This window comes from Chrysochloris asiatica, unplaced genomic scaffold, assembly GCF_000296735.1.
Source record: "Chrysochloris asiatica unplaced genomic scaffold, ChrAsi1.0 scaffold00120, whole genome shotgun sequence".
NCBI classification, from domain to species: Eukaryota; Metazoa; Chordata; class Mammalia; order Afrosoricida; family Chrysochloridae; genus Chrysochloris; species Chrysochloris asiatica.
In genome coordinates this window covers 8,871,409-8,877,408 of record NW_006408638.1, presented here as the reverse complement: position 1 = coordinate 8,877,408, position 6,000 = coordinate 8,871,409, and positions in this window count along the sequence as shown.

The window sequence follows — 6,000 nt, the reverse complement described above, 5'->3', positions numbered from 1 at the left end:
TTGTGACTGAATAATTTCACTCACTATAATGTCCAACTCTTTAAAGAATGATGTTGGAATCTGGATTAGGATTGTATTATGTCCATAGGTTGTGTTGGGTAATATAGACATTTCACAATGTTAAGTTTTCCTACCCATGAGCATGGTATATTCTTCCATTTTTATAAATCTCTTTTGGTTTCTCATAGTAGTGTTTTGTAGTTTGCTTTGTATAGGTCTTTTTTTTCTCTGCTTAGATTTATTCCTATTTCTTCTTTTGAGTGGCTACTGTAAATGGCATTGTCTTCCTAATTTCCTTTTCAGAGTTGTCTATAGTAGTATAGAGGAATTCAACTGATTTTTGTATGTTGGTCTTCTACCCTGCCAATTTGCTGATTCTCTCACTGAGTTCCAATAATTTTTTTTTGCTGTCTTTGAGATTTCCTATTTATAGGATCATGTTGTTGTTAAGTGCCATCGAGTAGCTTCCGACCCATAGCGACCCTGTACAGGGTTTCCAAGGGTGTAAATCTTTACGGGAGTAGAAAGCCTCATCTTTCTCCCGCAGAGCGGCTGGTAGTTTCGAACCGCTGACCTTAAGGTTCGCAGCCCGATTCGTAACCACTACGATACCAGAGCTCCTTTTATAGCATCATAGGAGCTGCAAATAGAGAGTTTTACCTCTTATTTGCTAATTTGGATGCATTTAATTTCCCTATCTTTTTTCAGATCTCTGGCAAAGACTTCCAACACAATATTGAATCAGAGTGGTGGTGAAGGGTATCCTTATCTAGTTCCTGTTTGCAAAGGAAATGCTTTCAGTTTATCTCCATTGAAAACGATTCTGACTGTGGGATTTGTATATATGCTCTTAATTATGTTGAGTGTTTTAATCAAGAACAGATGTTGGAGTTTGTCAAATGCCTTTTCTGCATCAATTGATATGATCTTTATGATCTTGTGTTTTGTTTTTCCTTTTTTTATTTACAGACTGAATTATATTGTTTTTCTATTATTGAACCTTACTTGCATCTCTAGTATGAATCCCACTTGGTCATGATGTATGTATAGAAATATAAGTATATATATATATATATATATATATGTTGTTGTTAAGTGCTATCGAGTCATTTCCGACTCATAGGGACTCTGTATGTGACCCTGTATAGGGTTTCCAAGGAGCAGCTGGTGAGTTTGAGCCACAGAAGATGTGGGTCAAACTGACCTTGCAATCAAGTGCTTTATCCCAAAGGACCACAACAGGACTCCAGATAGATAGATAGAGATATTGATAGATATTGATATATTATTGAATTTTATTGGCTAGTATTTTATTTAGAATTTTTACATCTATGTTCATGAGTGATGGTGGTGGTGGTATGCTGTGGAGTCAGTTATGACTCACAGCACACCTGTATAGAGTTTCCAAGGCTGTAAATTGTTACAGGAGCAGAAAGTCCCATCTTTCTCCTGCGGAACAGCTGGTAATTTCAAACTGTTACCCATGAAGTTATCAGTCCTACTAGTAACCACTATACTACCAAAGCTCCTGATATTGGTCTATAAGTTTCTTTTTAAGTGTACTTGCCTGGTTTGGGTATGAGAGTTATGTTTGCTTCATAAAATGTATTTGGAAGTTTTCCATCCTTTTCTATAATCTGGAATAGTTTGAGAAAGATTGATGTCAGATCTCTGAATGTTTGGTAAAAATCACCAGTAAAGCCTTGATCTTCCTAGAGCTGATTTCTTATTTTATAGCATTGTAATCTGAGATGATGCTTGTTTGAAAAAAAAAAAAAAATATATATATATATATATATATGTTTTTAAATTTATTGAGACTTGTTTTGTGACCTAACACATGGTCTATTTTGGAGAATGTTCCATGTGTCCTGGAAAAGAATGTGTATTGTGTTGTTGGGTTGAGTGCTCTGTATAAATCTATGCGGTAAAGGTGATTAATTGTGTTGTTTAGTTCCTCAGTGTCTTTGTTTAGTCTCTTTCTGGTTGTTGTGTCCTTTATAGAAAGTGGTATATTAGAATATCCCACTGTTATTGTAGAGTCGCATATTTCCTTCTTCAATTCTATTAGAGTTTGATTTATGTATTTTGGGACTCTTTCATTGGGAACATAGATATTTATTATGGATATGTTCTTTTTCTCAACTGACCCTTTAACCATGAGGGTCTTTGTCTCTTATGCTGGCTTTTACCTTAATTTTTTTTTGTTTTATCAGCAATTAATTTTGGCACTCCTGATCATTTTTTAATTTCCATTAGCTTGATATACTTTTTACATCATTTAATTTTAAATCTAAGTTTGTCTTTGTAAGGTGTGTCTCTTGCAGACAGCATATTGAAGGATCCTATTTTCTTATCCCTTCTGCTCCTGTCTGTCTCTTGACTTCTGCATTTAATCTATTTACATTCAATGTAATTATCAATAGGTATGAATTGATAGAAGCATTATGCTACATGTTTTTGTGTGTGTGTGGTACTGATGGTTTCTTCATTCTGTATGCTTTCTTGTGCTGAGTTCATTTTTGTGTGTGTGCTTTTTCTCGTCAATTTCTTGATTGTTTTTAATTTTTACAAAAGCTTCACAGATTTTCCTTTTCTTGATTTGATGTACAAGTCTATTAAGTTTCTTTGAGCTCACCTTTCAAAGAAAGTACTTTATTACTTTCTTTTGCATTTTAAAACACTCTGTTTTATATTGAAATCTACCTGACCTCCTCAGTTCCTGGAAATCTGTAAATATATTTTTTCCTCTCTTTGCTTTGCAGTTGTCCTTGCCATTGAGTGACACCTCTGATTCCATATTCTCAGTCTTGCAGTTTTGTTCTTCTCTGGACACTTCCATATCAGGACTGCATTCTGGGTGGTTCTGCCATATATGTCAATGTCTGTTTTTTGTCTGCTGTTGTTGGTTCTCAGTTCAAAGAAAACCCTTTAGCATTTTTTTGTAAAGTTGGCTTGGTCTTTACTTTTAATTATGTGGAAATTTACTAATTTTGCCATCATATTTGAGGGACAGCTTTATTACATATGATTCTTGGTTGGCACTTGTTTTTTTTCTTTCAGAGCTTTGCATATTTCTCACCCATTACCTTCTTGCCTGCATAGTTTCTGCTGAGAAATAAGAGCTTACTCTTATTAGTTTTCCTTTGTAGGTATCATCTCATTTTTTTTTTAGCAGGTTTCAGAATTCTTTCTTTATCTTTGATTTTGGAAAGCTTCATTATGATATGTCTTGTTTGTTTTTTTATTAGGATGTCTATCCTGCCTGGCTTTTGTTATGCTTCCTAAATGTGTATCTTCTCATCTTTCATGATGCAAGGGAAATTTTATTCCAGCACATCTCCAATGATCATTTCTATGATTTTCTTTGTTTCTTCCTGTTAGGAAATTCTGATCACCTGTAGATTATTCTTCTTTTTGTTGCCCCACTTGAATTTAGGCTTTTTTTTTTTTTTCTTTCCCCAGATTTTATTCATCCTTTTTTCTGATGTTTCTACTAGCTTACTAGTATTGAGATATGTATCTTCAAGTTCACTAATTCTGAATTCTATTGATTAAAACCTACTCCTTTATCCTTTCCACAAATTGTCCATTTCTAATCTTTTAGTATTGATTTTCTGGATTTCTATTTGCAGGTTTTGTATTGCCTACCATTCTTTATCTGTTTTGGTTAATTGTTCCTATAGCACTTTTCTGAATTCTTCCTTGCTTTCATTGATCTTTTTGTTAATTGTTTGGAGGTACTTAAATATCATTCTCCTGAACTCTTTTTCAGGAAGTTCCAGTATCTCCTTTTCCTTAAAAAACTTTTTTAGCTCTGTCTCTTGATAGGTTGCTTTTGAGGCATTGTGGTGCTGTATTTGTATTAATTTTATGAATTTACATTGATGTATTCTTAGGTAGTAACCAACTGTCTTCCTGTGGATATAATCAAGAAAGGAACTTGTTCACCATTCTTTATTTGTTCTTCATGCATTTCAGTTCAGGGGGAATTTAGCTGGTATTGGTTGCTGTCATTGATCTGGTGTACAGCAGCTAGTACTGACTATAGAGCAATTGGTTGGGCTGAAAAGGTACAGTTGTGTTTGGGCTGCATGGCACAAGTTGCTACCACCTGACAGGTGAGTCAAGAAGAGTAAATACTCCCATAAATGGAAAAATAAATGGAATGTTTCTGTACTAACTACTGTCCTCTTACCTTCACAGCCACATTATAAATTTCAAGATGGTCCTGCTGTGCCTCTCTAACTTATAAATAGTATTTTTCTTTCCCTTTCTTTTCCCCATATGTCCATTCGGCCACTTCTCTTAGTGAAGGCTAGCCAATGGATGGTTAGGGCTGATTGCAGTCTCCTTTTGCTGCTATATCCTTCCCTGCCAGGGACTGACCTCGACATAGGGGTTCGGTTCACGAGGAGGAGATACCTGGCAGCAGTAAAGATATACACAGACAGACAGAAGAAGGGGGACAATGAGGCACCCCAAAGCCAGGATGGATACATCACTGGTAGGCAGACTTGGAACTACAGGCATTGTGGCCTCTGCAGGCAACAACTCATTGCCCTGCAATCTTTACTACATGCCCTCCATCTTGTAATGCACTGCAATCTTTACTGCATGCCCACCAACCTGTAATGCACACCTGGGGAGGCCCGGACCTCTGTTTTATTTAGGGGAGGAGCTTCACACCAAGCTGGGAGGGACTTAGGCAAGGTACAGCTAACATCAGTACTTTTCCAGACATTCAGGTAACTTTACATCGTACTTCGCTGGTTCGAATCCCAGGCCAGCAACTTGGTTTCTCAGGCTCAATTAACATATCTATAGCCCCTGAGCTCAGTTGGGGGAAGGTGAGAGGTAAGGACAAAAGCTTGGGCGGAGTCCTGCTGCTTCTGCTTCCTGAGCCAGGTTTTCAGGAACTTGGCTGAATAGCTAACACTTGGGAGAGATTCAGGGAGGATGGCTTTTTTGTCTGTAGAACAAAGAACTGTGAAGTAGCTAAGATGTTTTTAGTTAATCCTTTGGAGAAAGGCTTGACCTTGCAAGTTTTACAGTCTGGGCTTTTAGGAAAATATCACATTTATCTGTGGATTATCAAGGGCTCCATGTATTAAATTAATACATGTAACTGAATATCAAGATAAAAACAATTTGCTATTGACTGCCAAGTGGCTAGATCTGTTACACTCAGGCCTATAGGGCCTCGAACCTCTGACCAGTCTTACACGGTCTGCAACACTTCCCCTTCAATTATATACACAACTACATGTTGTTTCCTTCACCTGGAAAATGGGACCTTCCCTGGGGGGTGTTTCACCACTGGTAATCTGGGGGAAATGCAAGGAACAAGAGAGGACAAGAGAAGAAAGAAAAACAAAAATGTGCCTTTGTCTCTATGAGTTGTAGGCAGGCTTCTGCAACACGAACATTTTCTTGTTTCTTAAGATCCTTACATGGGCTCAAAATGACTGTGGCTCATCCAGTTGGCATACCAAAATCAGCAGTCACCTCCTTTCTTGCTGTGTGTTCAACTCTCTCTCTCAGTGATCCACTTATGTATCCCTTTATCTGAAGTTCAGAGTTTGAGGACAATCCTCTGAATCTTCTCATCCAGTTTTCCATATCTTTGAAGCAGAGGGTCCACACAGCTTTTCTGTCTAGCCCTCCATCTTTCCTCCCTCTTCTTAACAACTAGAGAAAATATAACCTATCAGTGTAAAGATCATAAAAAGGGACAGTATTACAAGTAATAAAAGAATTCTTTAAATGAATGACTTAGTGTGGTGCTGTAGGATAAGCACTCAACCACAAGGTCAGTTTGAACCATAAGCTAAAAGGTTCAAATTCACCAGCCACTCCTCAGAAACCCTATACAGAGTTGTTATATGTCAGAAACAACTCAACGCCACTTAACAACAATGAATGAATTTGCAAGAATAAAATTTTAATTTTAGATGGAATGGAAAATATACAGATAAATTCAACTAAGAGGCATTGATA